The 23431-nt window shown below is 42.9% G+C and overlaps 1 long non-coding RNA gene across 5 annotated transcripts; it reads right to left on the minus strand.

Moving 5' to 3' along the window:
* Window positions 1–12190: 12190 nt before the first annotated feature.
* LOC136531921 (uncharacterized) lies at window positions 12191–14915 on the minus strand. Of its 5 annotated transcripts, XR_010778128.1 has the most exons (4): window positions 14768–14915; window positions 14540–14615; window positions 14180–14438; window positions 12191–13866 (listed from the first exon to the last, which is right to left on the minus strand). It is a non-coding gene; the product is annotated as an uncharacterized lncRNA (long non-coding RNA). The 5 variants fall into 5 exon arrangements; XR_010778130.1 differs by having other exon boundaries at window positions 12191–14428; XR_010778126.1 differs by having other exon boundaries at window positions 12191–14438.
* Window positions 14916–23431: the final 8516 nt, after the last annotated feature.

Genomic DNA, 23431 nt, shown 5'->3' on the forward strand with positions numbered 1-23431 from the left:
CGCGGTTGTTTCGATTGCACACACACCTGGCACTTAGAATCTTTGACTAAGTTAAATTTCAGGATTAAATTCAGATTTGCAAGCCGTGTGATGTGACAAAGTCGTGAATGCCATATATTTGACTCATCCAAAACATTAACATTGTTCACTACTTTATTACACACATCATCAAGCAAAGATAAGCGGAACAAGCCTTCGTAATCATAACCTTTTCCAATAAATGTTTCATGTCTCAACACAACACACTTATTGGACTCAAGCATAATTTTAAAGCCATCACGACACATTTGAGAACTACTAACAAGATTCTTCTTGATGGAGGGGATATGTTGCACGTTCTTTAATAGCACCGTCTTTCTCGAAGCAAACTTCAAAATGACTATACCAGCACTAAGAACACGTGCATGCGAACCGTTTTCCATCAGCAAGGCTCCGGTCCTGCCGGCCTGATAGGAAGTAAACAAAGAAACATCAGCACACACATGAATATTAGCACCGCTGTCCATCCATCACTCAGGTGAAAGACAAACTGAAAGAACAAAAGATAAATAATTACCATCCATCACTCAGGTGAAAGACAAACTGAAAGAACAAAAGATAAATAATTACCATACCTAGATGTTCCTCCTCTAGTCTCGCTAATCACCACGTTTGCTGATTTTTTTTCTTGCTTATATTTGCGGTCTGGGCACGCACTTGTCCAATGCTCATCACTCCCGCAAACAAAGCAACATCTACCTTTCTTGTTGTTTTTCTTCTTAAACTGAGTAGTTTGCTTAGGCTTTGTATTGTTGTTTTCTTGCATGTTCTTGTTCTTTTTTATTATGGGATGCAAATAAATTTTTCTTCTGCACCATATTGGCAGTGGAAGACTCAACTCCTTTTCCACGGTTGTCTTTTGCTCTCTCCCTCTCCTCAACATCAAGAGATCCAATAAGTTCAGCCACGTTAAACTCTTGTCTCTTGTGTTTTAGAGAAGTAGCAAACTTGTCGGGCAACAAACATGAGAAATATTCTAGTTCCTTTGCTAGCGCCTGTATCTCATGAGCATGTTCGACTACAGAACGGTTTTCAACCATTTTGCAGTCATATAGATGCTCCATAAGGTACAGCTCACTACCAGCATCAGAAACTCCAAACTTTTCCTCAAGAGCATCCCATAATTATTTGCCTGATGTGCAAGATATGTAGTTTTTCTCATACTTAGGATGAAGTGCACTAATCATGGCGCCTCAAAACAGGTTATCAGCAGCCAAGAACTTTTGGTCCTCCTTAGGAGTAAATTGTTCAGGCTTCCCTTGTGCGGCGTGATAGCAATTCATCGCAGTCAACCATAATATCATCTTGGCACGCCATATCATAAAATTCTTGCCATCAAAATTATTTAGCTTCAAAGCAGCAGCAAAACCACTGACAGAAAATTGCCTAATATTAGGTTTCTGGATTGTTAGACAATTAGGCATTTTCATGATCAATTTAATCCAGAAATAAAACATCAGAAGGTTTGTGACGACGTATATGTGCATGTGTATATCACTAACAAACGCTACAACCTGCAAGAATGACATACAGATCGATACAGTAAGAACACAAAATACGGTAAACACAGAGTTGAGATTGTACCTAGCGGAGGGTCCCATGTCGAGAGCATCGGAGGCTCTATTCGCACTAGTCGACATAGTGCGTTGCTCAAAGTCATGGACCACAGTCAATGCAAGATGGTATTCACAGTGCAGTCCCACGAACAGTCACCAGACAAGTTCCGCAAGCGATCCACAAGGAGAAGACAGGAACGGATTCCAATAATCACCAGGAAGAAGACGGGGAGGAGTTCAGCGAGGAGTCGCTTAATCGGTCCCCAAAAACCTAATCGCTGCACACCCCGTGCAGGGTTCGCAGGCGGACGAGGGCTCCGGAGGCACCTGCTCTCTCGCTCCTCCATGCGCGTAGAGGTACAGGACGAAGAAAGCCAAAGGGCTGCTAAGATGTGATCTCTCTCGGAAGCGAAGCGGAAGAAGTGGACTGATGGAGGACTGTAGATTTATGGCCACGATGGGAAGGGAGAAAGGCAATGGAGAATTCCAGGAGACGGAGAGCGGAAGATACGATAACTAGCGCAGTCAGTTCGCCTCCACCATAAAGGAGAGAAACTCCCGTGATTATGTGGATTAAGTGGCAAAACCTAGCCACGTCCGCCCGCTCGTCGCCTGCGATGGCCTAGCCCGGCCCGGCCGGCGGCGACGGCGCGCGCGCGCGTGGCACTCCCGTGATTATGTGGATTAACTGAGGTGTGATCTCTCTCGAAAGCGAAGTGGAAGAAGTGGACTGACAGAGGACTGCAGATTTATGGCCACGATGGGAAGGGAGAAAGGCAGCGGAGAATTTCAGGAGACGGAGAGCGGAAGAGACAGTAACTGGCGCAATCAGTTCGCCTCCACCATAAAGGAGAGAAACTCCCGTGATTATGTGGATTAAGTGGCAAAACCTGGCCACGTCCGCCCGCTCGCCGCCTGCCATGGCCTGGCCTGGCCCGCGGCGACGGCGCACGCATGGCACTCCCGTGATTATGTGGATTAACTGAGATGTGATCTCTCTCGAAAGCGAAGCGGAAGAAGTGGACTGACGAAGGACTGCAGATTTATGGCCACGATAGGAAGGGAGAAAGGCAGCGGAGAATTCCAGGAGACGGAGAGCGGAAGAGACGGTAACTGGCGCAATCAGTTCGCCTCCACCATAAAGGAGAGAAATTCCCGTGATTATGTGGATTAAGTGGCAAAACCTGGCCACGTCCGCCCGCTCGCCGCCTGCCATGGCGTGGCCCGGCCCGGTCGACGGCGACGGCGTGCACGCGTGGCCCTCCTTTGTCCTTTTCTCAGCTTCTCAATTAAGATGGATAATTTCCAACCATATAAGCTGAGTAAACGTTTAATCAAAATCCTATACGGTATTAAACCATATAACGTTTAATGTTACGTACCATAAAATTTTATTTGATTTATTAAATATTATATGGGCAAGTCCATACTATATCCAACAGCTCTTGGACGAACATAAATCGTGAGCATATGTAATCTACTATCTATCTATCAATGAATGAATGATCAAATCGGCAAAGATTCCCTGCCATTGAGCACCGTTCGATCCAGTGGTCTTGGTGACTTGATTTGTCGCATCGGCAGGCATGGCATGCTGTGCTGCCCACCCGAGAAAGAACAAAGGGAAGTTCGGCTCGTGCGACCATTTCCCGAGAGGCTGGCACGAGCGAACAGCCTGCTTGTCTGCAATTGCAGGCATTAAACTCGTTCAACGCGACTAGCCAGCATGCGGGTCTGTTTGTTTGAACTTATTAACCGGTTTATCAGAATATTTTTCTTTTATAATAAAACAGCTTCAGCTAATTTATCAGTCGTCTTTAATATCAGCCTAACCACCCTTTAAGAAAAATCACGTTCCGACAATTTTTTTTAAGGAAAATCACGTTCCGACAATGGACATACTCCTAACTGCAGCTGCATGTAGATAGACATCGATCACCGCCGCGGAGATACAGATCTGGACTGCATGCATGCTATCAGAATTCAGATCAGCCCGCCACAAGGCATGTGTTATTGGCGGATGTCTTTTTGTGCGCAAAGTAGCAATCATGTGGGGTCCTAGAAAACGATGTCGTCCGACGACCTTCCTAAAAGCGCGTCTTTCTGGGGGTGTCTCTCGTTGGCAGCTCGCTCGTCCACCAACACGAATCCTAAAGCATGTGTGGGCGGTAGCTCATCCATCAACACGAATCCTAAAGCATGTCTCTCGTTTTCACGCTTTCCCGGAGTAGTCCCTGTCACACGGCCGCCGTCATCCAATGATGCTTCCACTATATCGATATATACTCCTAGTTCTTAACGTGAATCTAGAATGTATCCGCCATCTAGAATATCTTGTGATGACAGAATCGCTTGTCAAATAAAGTCAGCAGAACCAAGTTGCATTGCAGATCAAATTAAACGTTGATAATTTTTTATTTTGTTGTTGTTTTCTAATTTCTATTGAGAATCTGCATAGTGCACGAATTTAGCTTGTGTAAATATTAAAACAAACCATGTACCTGCCATCTCTAGATATCTACTACCACTATATCAGTCCCAGTCACACGGCCGCCGTCATCCTACGATGCTTCCACCATATCATCATCTTTTTTACTACTACCAACTAATGATCAAGATGCCTATTTTTCACCTTGCTAAGATTGCCTGCAAGTTGAATAAAAAAAATATTGCCTGCAAGTACATAATTAATGTGAAACCCAGTTCCCCGGGACATCCACAAATATATTTCTAGCTAGCTATCTCCAGCCTCTTTACATGTTGTTCACTACGTGAAAAACGATTTGTAGCGACGGAATAAATTTTTTGTAGGGGCGGCTGGTGATGGAGCCGCCCCTACAGTGAAGTGCTGGAGACCCACGAGACCAGCTGCCCCTACAAATGGAACAGCAGGGGCGGCTGGTGATACGAGCCGACCCTACAAATAGGTCGGATTTGTAGGGGCGGCTCACTCACCAGCCGCCCCCGGTGTCGTTATTTGTAGGGGCGGCTAGTGATTGAGCCGCCCCTACAAATGCCCTACGTACAGTACAGAGTCACCCTAAAATATCTATTGCCCTCCCCCCCTCTCTCTCTCTCCGTCTCGACTCTTCCCGTGTTCCCTTCCCCTCCCTCTCTCTCGCCCTCGCTGATGGCCGCGGCTCCTCGCCCGCCCGCGCGGCGTGGCAGCGCCCCCCTCGGGCGATGAGCTCTAGACCCGCGGCTCGTAGTGCTGCACTTGTTCTCCTCTCCAAATCTGACTTTTTCCTTTGCTGTGATTTTCGGAGCTATTTTAGGGGATTTTTCGATTCGTCGATTTGAGACCAAATCTGTTCGTTCTTTTTGCGTTGATTCGTGCTATGACATGATTTGAAGCTATCCTACGAGTTAATTTGATTGAATCGACTCGAGCACGGAGAAATCAACGATTTTCGTTTTGGGGGACTTTTACGTGTTCTTGGCTTGATCTGAAATTTTCCGAAGATTGGGTAGAAAATTGGGCGATGATCTCTTGGAGTATCCTCACTAACCCACTTGTGATGGCCTGTGCAAAGTTAGGGATCGAATCCTTTTGATTTGGTTTGGTTTTCGTTGATTCCTATGGTCGGCTGTTTTTTCTGTTCGTGCAGTTGGTTCTCCGTTCATCGCATCGGGACCCATCTCTGTCGGCCTCCGTCTCCTTCCATCCATCCGTCGCCCCCGTCCTCTCTCTCTCGCAACTGCGCTCCGCCCGTGGCCACCTCCTCCCGTCGCGACGCCCGTCGCGCTCGTGGTTTGCTCCTCTGTTCGTGACCTCGTCAACCATGCGCGAAGAGCGCAGCTTCTTCCCCGTCCGCAACAATGGCGCTCTGGATCTCCTCCCCTTGCTCGACGACGGCCCAAATCTGCCCATAGCCGCAGCTCTGAAGGTGGAGCTTCATCTCCTAGGTGAGTGGCTGGCGGATCCTGTCTCCCTCTTCCTAACTCTCCCTCACCCTCTCCCTCTCCCTCTCCCTCTCCCTCACATATCGATCCTGGTGGGGCTTCTTCCGCAGAGGCAGTGGCGATGAATCATGGCCGTCGCCTCGGTGGCCTCCACCGCGCAATCCGGCGAGGTGGCGCGGTCCGTAACAGGCGTCACAGCGAGCCGTGTTCTTCATCCACGGCAGTGGCACGACGGGTCCTAATGCGCGATGGTGGTGTCGGGGTGAGGACACGTCAGAGGCGCCGCCGTGCCCAAGCATGATGGCAGTGACGGCGCCGAGCTAAGGTAAGAGGTCCCAAGGCCAAACTTAGTAGAAATTAGGGTTTCCATTTTGAAATTTAGGGTAAAAGGGCGAAAATCATGATCTAGGGTTTCGGGTATTTGGGAGAAAGTTTCAATTTGGCCGTGATTTGCAAATTCTCCTCCTACATGCTAATCCGAACCCTAGTGGCTTAATATGCACCGTCTTACATATATTGCTTTTCACATTAAGACTCAGTGCATGAGTATTACATATACTGCTTTTCCATATAAGAGGTCTTGAGCATTCATGCTAATACTGAACCGAGTTTGATGGAGGTTTGTATCAGGCCATTTTTTTTAATTTATCTCACTTTTTATTATCATTACATGAATGGTGTTTGATAGATAGAATCACATGCCTATATATGCCAAGAGTTGATAGGGGTATAATCTTACTAAAATTTTTATGATATATTTGTTACTGTAGGTTGAAGATCTTTCAAGGATGTTCAGGCTCCTCTCTAGGATTAATGGTGGCCTGCCTCCTGTATCTAAAATATTCTAGGAGGTATCTTCTATGCTGTATTGCATTGCACTTTTAAACAAGTTCACTTCTAAACAAGTTCTATTTTCTATGCTGTATCTTCTAAAATATTCCAGGATGTAACACTGAGTGGGTCAAAGAGTTAATTTTGCTTAAGGCCTATCAAAAAAATTGATTTGAGGCTATTGACATCTCGCAGCTATTCTTTAGTAAATATTTCAGTGAAAGAAATAAGCAAAGTGTATTCGTTAATGATACAAGATTTCTCTGATATATCAGTGTACAATTTTATCTATAATACTGTACAAAAATAAAAATGTATACAATTACATTAATTTGCCGTGTCCTTGCAGGCTCAGCAACCTGCGGAGCTGACTGGTTGGTTTTTTATTTTCAAGAGCTGATCAGTAAGTTACAATAAATTGATTACTTACTGCAATTTAACCTTGCATTCTTGGAGAGGTACTGCATTATCTGGTTGTAAAGTATTTTCTATTTTTTTCCCATTTTATTAGCATGATCCTGAACCATAGATATATATATTGTTGTTGTGTTCTGATGTCATCAGTGAAGTATCCTCTAAGCATTTGTTGAGTATGTGAGTAACGAATTACATCACAGTTCTAAGCAATGTAGCATGCCCTTGTAGTCACTTCTCTATTTGGCTGTCATTAGTTTTGCAGCACATGTATGTTCTGATATATTCTTCTCATAAATGTTGGCTTTACTGCTTCAAGAACTCCATTTTCACCTTGTGCTTTAATCCTATGCAATCTGAGATCATAAATTAGGGCTTAAAACTAAGCCATGAAACACATATTTGGTCCCCCCAAACACACACACATAAATTTTTTGGTAGCTAACTCAAGTATTTTATTTTATGTTGTTTAGGTACTTCGTGCAGAAAAGGAAGCACCAGGGAAGATAGGTGAGAGTATTTTTGTTCTCATATATAAGCCTGTCTGCAATTGCAATCCTTATTGTGTTCACCTAGAACTGTCATGACAGATTAAAGTATGATCTGAATTAGTAGTTTTGAGTATAGACTGCATGTTCAGAGCTACTTGTTTCCAGCTTAGCTTTGTTGGTTATGTTTTTCTCGCTGCTTGCAGTTAAATTAAATATAGTGAGATTCATTAAGACTTAGTAAATGTTGCATTTGATGGGGTCTGTTATGGTGTGGAGCCTTTGTTTTGTCATAGCATTCTGTACATGTGGTCGTGCCATAGCTCATCTTTCTGTTTCCTGTTTCCTTTTTTTTTGGCATGATCCTGCATGAGCACAAGGCTTCAGAAGATCACCCGCTGGCACAACTTTAGGAATAGTTAAAGAATTTACTACCTCTATTTTTTTTGCTTTGTTAGCACTTGAGTGTTTGCTTGGTCTTTTTGTGATATAGATATATGTTTTGTTGTCATAATATGAGTCTGTTTGTTATTATTGTGATTCTTATACTATAGAAGATGTTTAAAAACTTTTGGCTAAACAATCTTGTTTGGGCCACAATATTACAGTCAAGTTTGCCAGGATACTTGATCATGTATTTTACTCGTCACTGAATGATTTGGGGGAGCACGTGTTGGTAATTTGAATTTTTTTAGCGGAAAAATGATTTGTAGGGGCGGTTGGTACTGTAGCCGCCCTTACAAATAGATATTATAGGAGCGGCTGGTACTGTAGCCACCCCTACAAATCGATCTGTAGAGGCGGTCTGGGAACCGCCCCTATAAATACATAATTTGTAGAGACAGTATGATAGAGGCAGCTGGCCAAACCGCCCCTACAAATGCTTATTAGCCGTCTCTGGAAATCATATTTGACGTAGTGGTTGTCTTTCAATTTGCATGTGATCCTAATCATATACTCCGTAGTTATGAGCTTCATAACAGTTAGATACTCCCTCTGTCCCTAGATGAAACAATAGATTATTTCTAGCAAGTTTAGGATAAATTAGCAAACAAGATAAAAGACCTTACTACCCCTTATTAAGCTTCTTAACTTCAATTTCATTCATCACTTACCGAGAAGTTAGAGCAATGATTTTTGTTGTTTCCACCTTGCATAGATGAGCCAAAATTAAAGGTGCAATGTAAAGGATCACGACGCATATCTTAATATTATTAACTGAAGGCCTTTCGCATTAATCCTCAAAAGAGGGTGCCCAATGAACAACGAGAAAATGGCAAACAGCGAGACCCAACGTAACTTTTTCACCTGGTGGGGCCCACTCCGAGGTCCAAGAGGGGTGTACAAGGACCTCTCTCTCTCATCAGTCGAGTCATCACTCTCTCTCATCTCTCTCCGTGTCCTCGTGTGTCTTTCGCAATCGTTTGTTTTGTTTGTAGAGAGAGAGAGAAAAAGGAGGGCACACAAGCTGCTGTGGAATATGAGGGAGGGGAAGGGCAGTCCACCGCCAATAAATGTCTAGTGCTGTGACTGGCGGGCAGTCCACCGCCAATAAATGTCTAGTGCTGTGACTGGCCAGCCAATAGGGGGTGGGGGTGGGGGGGGGGGGGGGCTTGTCTGCTCGGCAAATTTGGATGGGCCTTAAGTTACACAGGCCTGTTCTCCTGCTAACGTCTGGCCGGGCCTCACCTAGCCTGGACTGATTGGGCCGCGGAAACTGAGGCTTATGTTCCTTTAAATTATGGGACCTGGTAGAGTGAGGAAGCACCGGCCCAGCATATGCTATAGTGGTAATGGCACAGCCCGTTTAACATTAATTAACATGCACGCACAACAACCTGATCACTCACGCTAAGTTTACATATACATACATTATTACACGGCGAACATAATACATTCTTCGGAGGAGAGCGAGCTTGGAGAGAGACGGACAAAGTACACAGGAAGGCAGGAATAACAAAGAAAAATAAATAATGCGTATGTAGATCCTTATCGAGCTACATAATACTAATAAAGCACACTAAAACGTACGTATCACCACCGCCTGCTCACTGCCCATGCGCACAACATGATAAAGCTAGTTCCATGGGATGAAGAAGCGCCTGAAGACGGCGACGGTGCTGTCGATGGCAGCGCCGGCCAAACGATCAGCTTCTGGGAAGCGACCTGCCACTGGCACCAGAGAAAGGAGGCACACGCCGAGCAGCCAGGTGACGAAAGCGAGGAAGAAGACCCACGTGGTGTCGGGGTTACTATTGCACACGGACACGGTTGAGGTTGAGATTGAGACGGCGGCGGCTGCTCCTAGCAGCATCAGCGCGCGTGCGGCGTCGAAGACCTGGTGGTCGCGGTGGCCTGCTTGTGCTTGGACGTCGGCGTGATTAGGCAGCAGCTCTCCCTGGTTGGCCATTCGTGCGGGGGGCTGGTTTGGAGCCTGGAACTGATGAGGAGTATCAGGTGTGGTGGGTGGATGTGTGTGCTGCTGGATGCGTCCCTTTTATAGCGGGAGAACACGGCCAGGTGCGCGCGTTCCGGCGCTTCTCTCTCATGGTCATGGGGGTCCATGTTTCATGCGTCCCTTCTCTCTCATGGTCATGGGGTGTCGTCCATGTTTATGTTTATAAAAGATGTCGTCCATGTTTCATCGACAAAATAAAAGATGCACGTCGTCCGACGATGAGAATTGAAAGCAGACGGCGACGCCATCTTCCAGCAACCTGATTTTTTATCCTTTTTCCCCAACGCCCGCCGCAAGCCGGAAGAGAAGTAGTAGTGGATATCACATCCCAAACGTAGATGTGAGTACGTGACGGCCCAAACCGTGTTTAATTTGGCCTTGTTCGTTTTTCTAAAACGGTTCCCAGTTGGAATGGTTCACTATTTTTTGATAATCTTGATCAGCTGGAACGATTCCTAGCATAACCGAAGGAGGCCTTACTTGGATTGGGACTCTTGTTTCAATCTCTCTCTAGTATACTGACACAACCCTTCCCCGTTTCCTCCCAAATATCTCTCCGTTGACGACACAGGCCGAGCTCTTCCCCGTTTCGTATTCTCAAATCTCTCCATTGATGACCAAGCGAGTTCTTCCCCCATCTCGTAGCCTTCTAATCTCTGTAGGTTGTCTTCATAAAGTTGTACATCACCATTTTATTTTCTTTTTTTTTCCACTACAAATATAGTTTTTTTTTGTCTGAGCGACTCGTTTATAAGAGCAACCTAGAATGGTGTGAAAAAACAATAAGCACATCACATCCATGTTTGTCCATCGCTAGAAGCGCCACCTTTACAATTCTTTGCTTTCTTCGGATGACCTTTTAGTGTTAGGATTGAGTTTTAAGTTGGATTTAGTTTTTTTTTAACTTTTATAATAGTTGGTCTGATTCTCTTGCTTGCAAGTGATGAAACGCTGATTTTACATACGCAGAGAAGAGATTGATGGGCTCTCCAGCCTCTAGTGCGCGGAAAACGCGCAGTATCACCGAACACGTACGCGTACGTATGCCCTAATTTTTTTAGAAAAATTTTAGAAAAAGATACGAACACCTGGGTTTAACCCCTGGTGGATAGCATCCCACTAGACTATCCTACCACTAGACCATAGGCCCATTCGTTATGGTATAGTTTTTCCACTGTAGAAAATATGTGGGCAGTTTGAGCCTAACCAACTTTACTCGTAGGATGGTCGTGGATAGGATTTTTCTAGGCCGAAAACAACTCCCCTTTTTTAGCTCAGCCCGGCCCAGTCCAAAGTCCAAAAAAGATACCTGTAGGCCAAAAAAGTACCATCAGTCCTGGCCAGCTCCCTGGTGCTAGTGTTAGTGCTGGTGGTAATAGAAGCAGCATTATTGCAACCCATCAAATCATCCCCTCCTTGCCACGCCATGCGTCGTGGCGCGTCACTGTCGCGCCAAGATCGGTGGCGCGGCAGACCCTGCCACGTCACCGGTCAGCGCCCTGGTTGTCGCCACGTCATCCCTCTCGCCGCGCCACCATGCATGACGCGGCACAGGCGTTTCGCCGCGCCAGGGAAATAGGCGCGGCAAAAAGTGTTAGTTTAAAAAAAATAAAACAGTGTCAGATTTAAAATTAGTTTAAAAAAATGTTAAAATTAAAAAAAATCACCATTTCATTTCATGCGATCCGATCGACTCCGAGAGAGCAACCCCCAACGACTTAGACTCCACCGGAAAACTTGTGACGAAGGCAGCGCGCGTCAGGAGTGACGTACGCACCGTGATGATGGTGCACGGATGTGGCCAGGCCCAACTGCCAGCCCACAACGTTAACGGCATGGTCAAGTCGTCTTCGTCGTCGCCCACAAGGTAAAATGACCGCATTCGTCCCCTATATAGCGTAGACCGCAGCGTCCACGCACAATGTTCACGTTCCCACGCCTTCTCGTTCTTACGATCTAGCTCGTACACCCATCCTTAAGCTTTAAAATATAACACCGTAGCTCTGTTATTACATTATCACATATACAGCAAGACGTGGCGGTGATCGATGGCCATGGACAGCAACAGCGAGTGCTCGTTCCCCACCGCCAGCGCCGGGTTTCTAATAGGGTCTATACCAACGCATCTAATATGTGTTACCTAAAGTGACGTTGCAAGGATCTATTGCAACAATCATTTATGTGTTGATAACATGTACTAATAAGCGTTGCAATTGCAACGCATAATGGTGGGTTACGGCAACGCTTATATGTGTATGTACAAACCATGAGTGAGCGACTTATATTGCTTGTTGCAACATATAGATTAAGTTTGTTGCAACACTTATATATGTTGCGAGGAATAAACCATGCTGTCATTAATATCACAATGAATAAATTTATAAAACAATCCAGATCATGCGTGTACAATTTAATGAGCAGTGCAAGATCAGCCAACACAAAGGAAATAAACATATTCAGCCATATAGTATTAAGAATTTGTTGCATTACAATGACTACCATCCACATAATACACGACGCAGTTTTTGTTCATAGTACAGGTTTCTATGGTAGTAAAATATAAACATAAAGGGATCCCTCTTGGAATGCTAGCAGCCCTCCTTTCTCCTTCCTTCAGTTTAGTCTAGTATTCCACCGATGTGATCATCCATTTATCTTCTTGACCTAAAGATGAAAGTTGGATTACTTTAATGCGACACTTTGAAGTAAAATCAAATTGGGATAATATGAAGTTTTAAGAGATGTCTTATACACTAGCATCATATGATGAGCAGAAAAAATTTATATCTTACACAAATATCAATCATTGAAGTCCATACAGTATTATAGCAGTTCAAGAAAAAATATTGCCTGATTGCCAAAAATGAAATATTAGTAAACTTGTAGTACGAAGTACAATTGATACCACCCTTAACTCTGAAGATTATCCCTCAAAAGCAATCAAAATGTAAGATAGGAGCTGAAATCCGGTGACTGCAACAGCACAAAAAAAATCTAGAGTAAACTGTACATGCAAACTTCTACACAGAAGAAACTCTGTTATTGAAATATCTCAAATGTCAAATGAGTAAAACCATGGACATTGAATATATGCAGTACAATTTCATTGTGTTATTAAAGTGACCATACCATGTCTGTGAAGTTCTTGACTTCTTGTACCACCTAAAATAAGGATGCCATGGTTTTAGATGGTCAGAAACTGATGATTCTATAACATTCAGACAATTCTGTAGGTTCTGCCAAACTGAATTAACAGAATACTAGTGGATCAGATCAAATATAAAAACAATATTTGTGCAACAAAAAGAATCATATCTTAAATCTACTAGTACAGTTGGTAGTTCACATCCTTGATCCAAAAGTCTTAATTAATTTCACTGATAGAGAAAATCGCATTTGGTTAATATGATACGATCTATAGTGAAATACTTTTACCAGCTAATACTTTAGCTAGTAGGTGCAAAAAAAAAAATACTTTTGCTTGATCCACCTGAACAGAAGAAACTAAAATATTACTGATCTGGTAGGTGAAAAAAAATCCCACACAGGTGGGACATGATTCACAATCTAACCTGAACCAAAGTAGGAAGAGGGATAGTTATGGTTGAAGGCACTACCAGCACACTAGCACAGCGTCCTGCTCTAACAAATGCTAGCCTCCGTCACCAATCCATTGCACAAATATACTATGATTTGACTTGCAGTGTTGGAATATATCTCAACCTTAGCACATTGGAATCATACTGCAATTTGCAAACATGTTTAGAGAGGAAGCCCATTACACTTCAAAGATTAGTGAAGAATAAATTTAGCGCCTAGTGTTTTATTCAACACATGCTGAGGAAGCTAGTGTGCTAGCAGATGGAACAGATTGAGTTTCTCCCAAAAAAATTATGTTTAAAACAACACTCCATTCTGAAACCAACTGGGTATATAGAGTGGGGAGCATATCTCCATTGTGCGAGGATGCTAGAACAACTGAGATGGTGAGATTAACAACAGAGATTTTACATTCGAGCAGAGCTGATTCTCTATTCTAGCCAATACAATTGCAGGTTACCCAGTACCATGTAGAGGATTACAACTTTTTGGAATATAATTATGGAAAGAATGGAAGTACCAGTTCACACATACAGTTAGTTCTGCAGAGGTTGCATAAGCCTCAGTTCCTGATACACTGAACAAGAAAAGTAGTCCATCTGATTACTAAAATATTAGTAGCTGCAATGATATCTGCATCTATTATGCCACAGCAAAGTTGCTGAAGAAGCTGTAAGCATAAAAAATGGGCCTGACGAAAAAAAAAATCTATTTATAAATTTGTTTTGCTGTTCAGTACTTCAGTTAAGTAGTTTGCTAGTACATGCATGCATTATGTTTGGTCTCTATATTTTCATGAACCTGTGCAGAAAATAAATATTATAAACCATGAACATAGTAGATAAATTGAGTTGTATCAGGTTTTTCTTAGAACACAGTAATATGATTACCTTTTCTATAATATGGTGATTTGGAAAATATGCATACAGTGCAAAGGGCCAAAGGTTCAGAAGATGTGTGCCTTGTTTCCACGAGTTCAACAACTTCCAGAAGACTCCCATCTAGGAGAAATCGCCACTTATTAATTATTAATCAATCGAAGTTAAAAAGATCAAGGAGAATCATCAAGTACAAGTACAACCAGTAGACCGATCCCCACTTCAAGCCCACCGTGACATCCATGCCTTCCATCGCTCCACCTGTAGTTTACTGGAAAATCAGAAATTTACTAATCAATGAGAAATATGAACGAAAATTAAAAACAAAAATCATATAGGGGATCAAATCAAATTGAGTGGATCAGGGCATGCCTGCATCTCATGGATTTAGCCAACAGCTTGACCCATCTGAGAAAGACTGAAAGAGATCAAATACATATGCAGGGACCTGGGAGAACAAATGCACCAATACGACCATATAAGACGAGACGAAGTGGGAGGTTTCGTTCAAAAAGAATCAAGATGGAGAGGGAGGTGGATGAACGAAAGAGACCTGCATATACTGTATTAATTTGCTGGTATACCTGGAAATGAACCAACCTGCAGTATGTAATGGCCTTTCGCCACCGCCAGCCTCCACCACCGGCAAGTTCTTTCGCACGCCGCCGCTGCATGCCAAGCGTGCCCCTACTGCAGCCGCAACCATACGAATGAACCCTAAGTCGCTGTCTAGGCATTTTTTGTCTGAGATCGGATCTAGGCTCGCAGTTTGATTAGGCGTGGGTGAGCAGTTATTTTATTGGACGTGGGATCTGGGATGCGGAGCTCTGGAGGTGGGCTCGGGATATGGACGTGGACGTGGGATGCGGAACTCTGAGGTGGGCTCGGGAGCGCCCCTTGCGTGCGGATTGTTGACCGCCCTTGAACCCCAACGCATTAGTGTTTCGTTGCAATGTATTCGTTGTTATATGGGTGTTCGTGTTGTAGTAGATGGCGAGATGTACAATGTGGCCGGGTAGGACTAACATGTGGCTTGAAAGTGATTTAATAAATTTTCATATATATCCCAAGACATTGGTGTCTAGCTTAGATATCATCTTCTGCACATGTGTGTGATCCCTCCCACAATCGTCCATTGTGGTTTTCTTATTTTTATATAAGTATGGCAAAATCTTGTTGTAAGGTTGGTTGAATTCAACACTATTATGTTTTTTATATTGTTCTATACATGATGGGTTCTTTATTTATTTTTCCCTCATTGTTTCATAGCATTAGGCCGCTAGTCCGTTACAATCTCAGTCTATAGGATTAATATCATAGCCATAGGTATAGCCATTGAGAACAAAACACTAAACTCTTTGAATTTCTACTATACTCTTAAGTTTTTATTTGCTTGTTTTTCAATATTTAGAAATCAAAATACTTTTTTCTAAATTGAAATTTAAATTTAGATTTTTACTTTGTTCCAAACTAAGATATTTGTTAATTATATTTGTTATGGATTTTTTTTGTTCAATATTTTGCTTCTAAATCCATGTGCAAGTTGAAATAATAATTTCCTTACTTTTATCAATTTTGCTATTAATTAAATTACTTTCATAGTTGCATGGTTCTTTATTTATATATTTTGTCTTTTCACACAAACAAAAATCACAATACTTTTTTCATTAATTTTGATTTACCTATTTATCATTTGTGTTGACTCTTTACTATGGATTTGGCTTTAGAAATCAAAATGTTAATTTCTATAACATTTTGATTTTGAATGTCGATATATATTAGCCGTATATCATGGACCTCTTGATTAAATCTAGACATTAGATGATCATTAAAAATCAGTGGTGCACATTGTTTCAAAATTCAATTAGTGTGGTTTCCAAATTCAATTAAGATGGAGGACCAATGTTGTTGATGATGACGGTCGTGAGGATTGGTCGAAGCAGTCGGCGATGAAGATGACGGTACGCTGCACTGCTTGACTTGGTTGAAAGACAAATCATGGTGAAAAACATGAACAGTCACGTGGAATGATTCCCAAAAACCTTATTCGACCTTTTCTAGTGTAGGATCATAAGAGAAAGCTTACGCGTACCAGCTCTTCCAATTACAGGTGCACGCCTATAATAAAAAGAAGAGGAAAATCTAATTAACTACCTTAGGAATTCCCCAAACATAGCACTACTACAAAAAATATTTTAGAAGATAGCTCATTTCATTAACGGAGGTGGTCACAAAATGTTTGTGTCTCCCAAAATACCTAACGATTTTAGGAGGCGGTCGTTTTATTCACGGATATGGCGAAAATTATCCGTCTCCTAAAATTGATTTACGAAGGTGAGCCTCTTATATCATAAGAGGTCCGCCGCTTAAAATGGCCACCATTTTTAGAGATAGACCTCTTAAGAGGCATGTCTCAGTCAATGTGGCTGAGCCCACTATCGGTCTCGGAGGCCCATCTCAGCCCGGAGCAAGTTCACGGTATATAATAAAGAAACCCTAGTTTTTTCTTCTACCCCACAGACCCTATCTCCCTCCCTCCCTCCAGCCGAACTAGCCTTCTCTCCCTCCCTCTCTCATCTTGAGCATGGGGCGCTTCCTGCAGCAACTCGCGTCCCCCGACGTTCATGTGGCATGGAGGGCCCTCCCCGGCAACAGCGGTTCTAGATCCACGCTCCTCGCAGCGCGAAGGGCCCTCCCCAGTGGCAGGGGCTCCAGATCCACGCTCCTCACGGCGTGACGGGCCCCTCGCCGACGGCAGGGGCTCTAGATCTGTGCTCCTCGCGTCACGGAGGTCCCTCCCCAACCGCTGCTGAAGTTTAGATACACCCACCTCCGGGTTGCCGCCGGTGCTCCCTGGTCTACTAAGCACTGCAGGAGCAACCTGTCGCCCCTCGGTTGACTTTTTCTCTACAGCTTAGCTCCCTCAGCCCCTAGAGTTGCCTCGATCAGGACTCACCTGCATTGGAGTTTTGGAAGAAACACCTCTCCGACCACCCTGCTACCCAGCCTTCCTTCGCTAGCGGTTGGTGCAAAATTTGGTATGTGTCTTTCTCAATTGACTTTCCTTCATTTCGGCGCTAATCAATCCTATCTAGCTATCTGCATATGTGTATTCCCTTCTAGGACTCTTCTGCATTTGGAATTTTTTGCTTGCTGCCATAGAAGTAGATATTTTAGGTAGCATCGTTAAATGCATTGAGGCTGGATAAGTTGTCCAATTTTGTATATCTAGAGTGACCCCTCTATACTCATTCATGGCAAACCACTTCTTTATTGTAGCAGAGCTCATGTCATGTGACCTAGGTAAAGATTCATGGTACTTTTATTTGAGTTTGAGTTGTACAATTAACAACAGGAACATCATTGATGATGTCTGACAAAAGATAAAAGATAGAGGTTGTTAACCCTTATATTGCTTCATATTGCATTTTACTAGCCATTATGTGTGTCGAGTGGTGGTCAATATCTTACTTCGCTAAGATTAAAAATGGGGTGATGTGACTGTTAGTTATGTGAGTTTAAAGTATGAGGAGATGGCATACATGTTTTTTTATGGGAATTGACACCTTTCAGCCATGCTCTTGAAGGTAATCTTGCAACCACTAATATTTTTTTGCAACTACAATTCAGTTATGACCATACAAGATAATTCTATTTTCTGAATTTATTGTAATTAAGTTATGTCAGTAGAGTTTGACTAGAGTAAATGCTTTTACATAGTAGCTAGTCGTGGACGGTTTAAGTGAGGAGTCTCTATCATAGCACTATATATGAAATTGTCAGTAGGTTGTTTGTTAGCGAGGATTAAGGATTTTAGTGTCAAAACAAATATGCTCTTGATAAAGAGTTCAGTGTGTGATGTTGAGTGGTACAATTCCAACCAATAGATTATCTTGAGGAAACTTGTTTGCGGTTTGGAAGGTTTTTGTGAGCATGAAGCATAGCACCGGAAGAAAGAGAATAAGAAAAGGAAGACACATAATAGAAGTTGTATAGTGTGTAAAGGCAAAATGGTCACTACACAAGACAAAGCATCATGATAGTGGTATGTGAAGGATTCCGTCGACGAACACAACCATCCTTTCACTATATATTGCATTCATACAGAAGAATAACTGATGAGGAGAAAGCAGACATTATAGAGATGGGGATTTTTGGGATTTGAAGCACCATATTATGGAGAATAGCCATGTCAATTGACCAATAATTTTAGTCATAACAAGTGAAACATGCTGAATATATAATTTAGAGTTCATTCACTTACTAACTACATTAGGAAGCAAAGATAAGGAATCAGGGACAAACAAGATAATTCCCTTGTTATCCCCATCAAATTTGCTATAGTAATCAAGAAACCTATAGAGGATGTATAGAAGGGCACATAGTCATCTCAACCCAGGAAATCATCTTGAAGAACATTGATAAGTTGGCAAAAAAATATAACTACAGCAATAGAATTTATGCCAAAACTTACAGTTAATGGACCATTCAGAGACATGTTGAAGGTATGGAAAATGTACAACACTAATATCTCCAAGGCATAGGTAGAAATTAAACCATAGTGAGCATCGAGAATGCAACTTTTATAATAGCACCGGTCTTTGACCAGGATTATGCCTCTTTTGAAGAGGTGTTTTTACCAATTTTTTATAAATACAACATGGACCAACTTCATTTGTATTGATCAAAGAATTGGGAAAAACCTCTTCAAAAGAAGCATAACACCGATCAAAGATTGGTGTTTTTATGAAGTCGTATTCTCTTGGTCCTCATTATGGATTTATTTTCTACATATGCCATGAGTTATCAAATGGTGGACGATACCCTCTACAAGCGAGGGCGAAATGGGATTCTTCTCAAGTGTATCACCTAAACCAGGGGCATTAGTTTGCTCCATGACATCCATGGACGAATATGTGGGTCCCATGCCTCTCATAGAACGCTAGTCGGGAAAGCCTTTCGACAAGGTTTCTACTGGCCAACAACGCTTGAAGACGTCTCCGAGTTGGTTAGAGCGTGTGAGTCTTGTCAGTTTTTTAAATGGCAGATTCATTAGCCTGCTCAAGTGTTAAATATGATCCCTTTGTCCTGGCCATTCACCACATGGGGCATCGATATCCTGGGTCCTTTTCCAAGAGCCCGGGGTGGTTATAAATTTCTGATTGTAGCGATCGATACTTTCACTAAATGGGTTGAAGCCGAGCGAGTGGGTCGGATAACCAAAGAAAATATAGTCAATTTTTTGCAGAGCATTGTAATGTGTTTTGGCGTACCAAATTGAATAATCTTGGATAATAGTACCTAATTTACCAGCGAAAAATTTGAGAATTTTTGTGAAAGACATGCCATTAAGTATTATCGGTCCTCAGTCTATCACCCAATGACCAACGATCAAGTAGAGAGTGCTAACGGTATAATCCTGCAAGGGATCAAAACTTACATTTTCGATAGGCTTAGTGCCTATGACAAAAAGTGGGTTGAAGAGTTACCTACAATTTATGGTTAGTACGCACAACTACTAATCGGGCCATGGGTGAAACGCCATTTTTCCTTGTGTACGGGGCTAAAGCTGTACTTTCCCCCGAAGTCCGATTAAACTCACCCCGAGTAGCGATGTTTTTGTAACATCCCAGATGTTAAAATGCAATTAAACTTGATCATGAGCATCATCAAGCATAAGCATCAAGTGTCATGTCATAAAAGCATTTCATGTTGCAATTATAGTTTTCACATGTTGCATATATAGTGTTTCATATGTTGTATAAGTGATGTTTCAGTTATAGCTTTGCTATGTAGCAAATGTGGTGTTTCATATGCTTCTTATAATATGTCTGCCATGTTGCATGAAATCATGTCAATGTTAGTAATTAGGGATCTTTGTGAATTTAAATATGTGATTTTGCTTAAACAATTAAAATTTGGTTAATATAAACTTTGTTGTTTAAATTGTGCTATGTAATATAGAATAAAAGTTTGTTTGAGATTTCAAGTCAAATATGTTTAAAATCGAGCCCAAAGATTGGACTTGATGCTGAATTTCAAACTTAGTTTCTGCCTAAGTCCCTGAAAAATAGTGTTTAAATTCAATCTTTGGTGAATTTTCAAATGAAATTTTATAAATAAAATTTGTCCAACTTTGCTTCCATTGATTGGTGTAATGTTTAATCTATGATAATGTGTAATTAGTTGTGATTGTTGACTAGTAATTAGCTGTTAATTAATTATCCAAAGTTGCTTAACTAAAACAGTTGCAAAACCCTGAAACTGGATCTGGTTTTTCAGTTTCATTATGCCTACTTTCAAAATTCAAAATCTTGCAAACCATCAAGAGTTTGGTGTTGGTCCTTTAAGCAATCTTGGATACCTCATGTAGTTGAACAACATTGATTAAAGGCGTTCATCAAGTCGTGTTACAAAATCACGAGAAAACGGGAGGAGAATATCAGGGTTCAGTGCTACAGTATCGCCGGGGGAAGCAGTTGCCACCGAGCTGCTTGCCGCTGTTGGCTGCCGAGCTCCTTCGCGACGCTTCTCGTGCAAGGATACGCAGCTGCCTGCGTGGCTCACGCGAACAGCTGCTGGAACGCCTGGACGGTTCGCGCACGCCTCGCCTCACCGTCTTAAGCCCGTGCCGTCGACGTCGTTCTCCTTCTCTCCTTTCCGCCGCCGACAGCAGAGCTCTCCTCACCGGCGCAATTCCTCGCAACCGCACCGCCTTAGCCCAATTAGTCGTTCCCCTAGCCTCGCCTGCTCTTGGCGCTCCTCCTTGACCCACTCGCATCGTTCCGCACTGCCATAATCTTTCTCGGTGCCAGAAGCCGTCGCGGCTGCGCCATCATCGCCGCCGTGATACCCTCACTGCGGCCGGCCAGCTCTGGCTTCTCTATTGCTCTACCGATTTGTGTTTTAGCTTACTTGAGACGCTGTGATGCTCACTGTCCCCTTGATTTTACCTCTACCGCACAGGTTCTGCCAGAATGAAAGCTCGCCGCCGAGTTCACGCCGCCACGTCCGCCCTCAACGCCGGCAAGCACATCCGTGCCGTCCCCGCTTGAACCGATAACTTAGACGTGATCGTGGTGATCCACTAGTCATGCCAGTGCTCTCCGTTTTATCTCTATCGCGTCGTAACGGCCGGAACACCAACGCGCTGGTGTGGCCGTCCCACTGTGCCGCCATGGCCGCGAGCAAGCTCGCGCGGTGTCCTATCCGACCGATTGAAAGCGTAGGCAAGTTCGCGTGAAGTGTGGGGAGCGCACGGGCGACCTTCCCAGTTCCCATGGTCGGCGAACTCGCCGACGGTCGCCTCCGCCATGCCAGAGTGTCGTCGAGCCACCCTAGCCGGTGTCGGGCTCGCCGGGGTGCCGTTTCGCTCATCCAGTAGCGGGGATAGGTGCGGGAGTCAAAGGGGGATACGACGGGACGAACCTCGTCGCCGGCGAGGAATCACCGGTCAAAGGCCGGGAACCCGCGGCCACGCGCGGGAGTCCTGTGCGTTTGACCCCGGTCCCGCCTGTCAGCCACTATGGCTGGCTGGCGCAGGGTGAGAAAGGGTTTGGCCCTTTTCGAATTTCAGAAAATGTTTTTCTATGTTGAATCTTGTTAAATGCATAGCTAATTATTGGAGCATGAGAAAAATATGAAATTTTGTGTGTAGCCTTGTTATGCTATGCTCTAACACAAAAAAAATATGAATTGGTCATTTTCAGTACTTTTGGTATGCTTAAAAATTATCTCTTTTAATTATAAAAAAGACATTGCATGATTTTTATAGATAAAAATAATAATCCTTTAATCATGAAATTTTATTTGTAAATGTAATGTGCTAATACCTGCCCTCACAAAAAGTTGGTACTGTTTTGATAATTATAAATTGGTTAATTAATTTAAATGTGTTTAAATGCCTTTTCCTCTAATTAATAGATACTAAAATAAATTAGGAAAATGCTTAACTGACTTTGGTGTGTTTTACACTTTGATTGTGGACCTTGGAACACCCAAACCCCTGTTGTTCCTTGGCAATTAAATTCCTTTCTTGCTATGCTTGTAATCAACTTGTTTGAATAATTAAAATGGTTTAATTAAATATCAAACCAATAGATGCATGTATGCAAGAATTGAGTACTTGTTGTAAGCAATATCCTGAGTAAGTGATTAAGCCATGTGAATTTCTTTTCATGTTAATCACTTGCTTGTGCATGCTAGTGTAATTCTTTTATGATAAACAACTAATTGATTTGTTAGTTAATAATGAAAATGCTTTTATAATAATAACCCTAGATTCTTTGGTGAAGGTAAGTTGTACTCAACTTTCTTAACCCCGTTTAAAGTTCTGTTATGCACTTGTTATGCCTCTCATCATGCATCATGGCATGTAGTTCATCATGTTGAACAAAGCATCATCTATTACGTGTAGTGCATACGAGAGTGAGAAGATGTGTGTTGATTATGTTTCGGAGGAGATTCGTCCACCGGTGGTGCTGGTACCAAGTCTAACTTCAGTGGTCCGTTTGTGGATACTAACCTCCTCTGCAATGCAGGCAAGTCCCGGAGCATAAACCATTCTCTAGTATTTACACATCTTTATTACACTTTAAGTGTTGTGAGTTGTGCATTAAGTAATTAGGAGTTGATCGAATACCGTTGTTGCATGATTACCTTGATATTCAGGTATTCCTAGTCGTACCCCACTAGTTGGTGTAGGTTGATATGTCTAATTCTTAGTCATGCTTAGGCTTCAGTAAAAGTCGAATGATTGTTTCATCATTCACGAGAAATAGGTTTTATCATGTTCTTCTCAGCTCTACTGAAGTCTCATGTGAATACCATGTTAACGATAATGTTAAATTGAGACCGGGCGAACTCTTTGCTTGCGTTAAGTTTAAGTCTTGACGTAGTGTCCTGCCTGTGTCGATTGAGGATCATACCGTTATAGACCTGTCCTGTTCGAGACCTCACAGTTTTGGCCACATACTATGGTAAGCCTGATATCTCGGCTATTCCATTATGTAAAAAGACACCTGTGCACTAGGCGTGGGAGATGGTGAGAGTAGCATGTACACATCCTGTGAATTCGTCATGGATGAATGACGCAGGGAGGTGGAGTACCGTGCTCTTGAGTAGCGCAGACCGGTTCATATTTTGGAGGATCTGAGTGAAGGTTGATATATGTAGGTCTTAGACCTGCATATGTCATGTGGTAAGGAAACCCCAGCTGGGCCTAATTGATTCGAATCATCATGCTCCTCGGTTATGGAGACTCGA

The sequence above is a fragment of the Miscanthus floridulus genome, unplaced genomic scaffold (genome assembly GCF_019320115.1).
Source record: "Miscanthus floridulus cultivar M001 unplaced genomic scaffold, ASM1932011v1 fs_475_5_6, whole genome shotgun sequence".
Lineage (NCBI taxonomy): Eukaryota > Viridiplantae > Streptophyta > Magnoliopsida > Poales > Poaceae > Miscanthus > Miscanthus floridulus.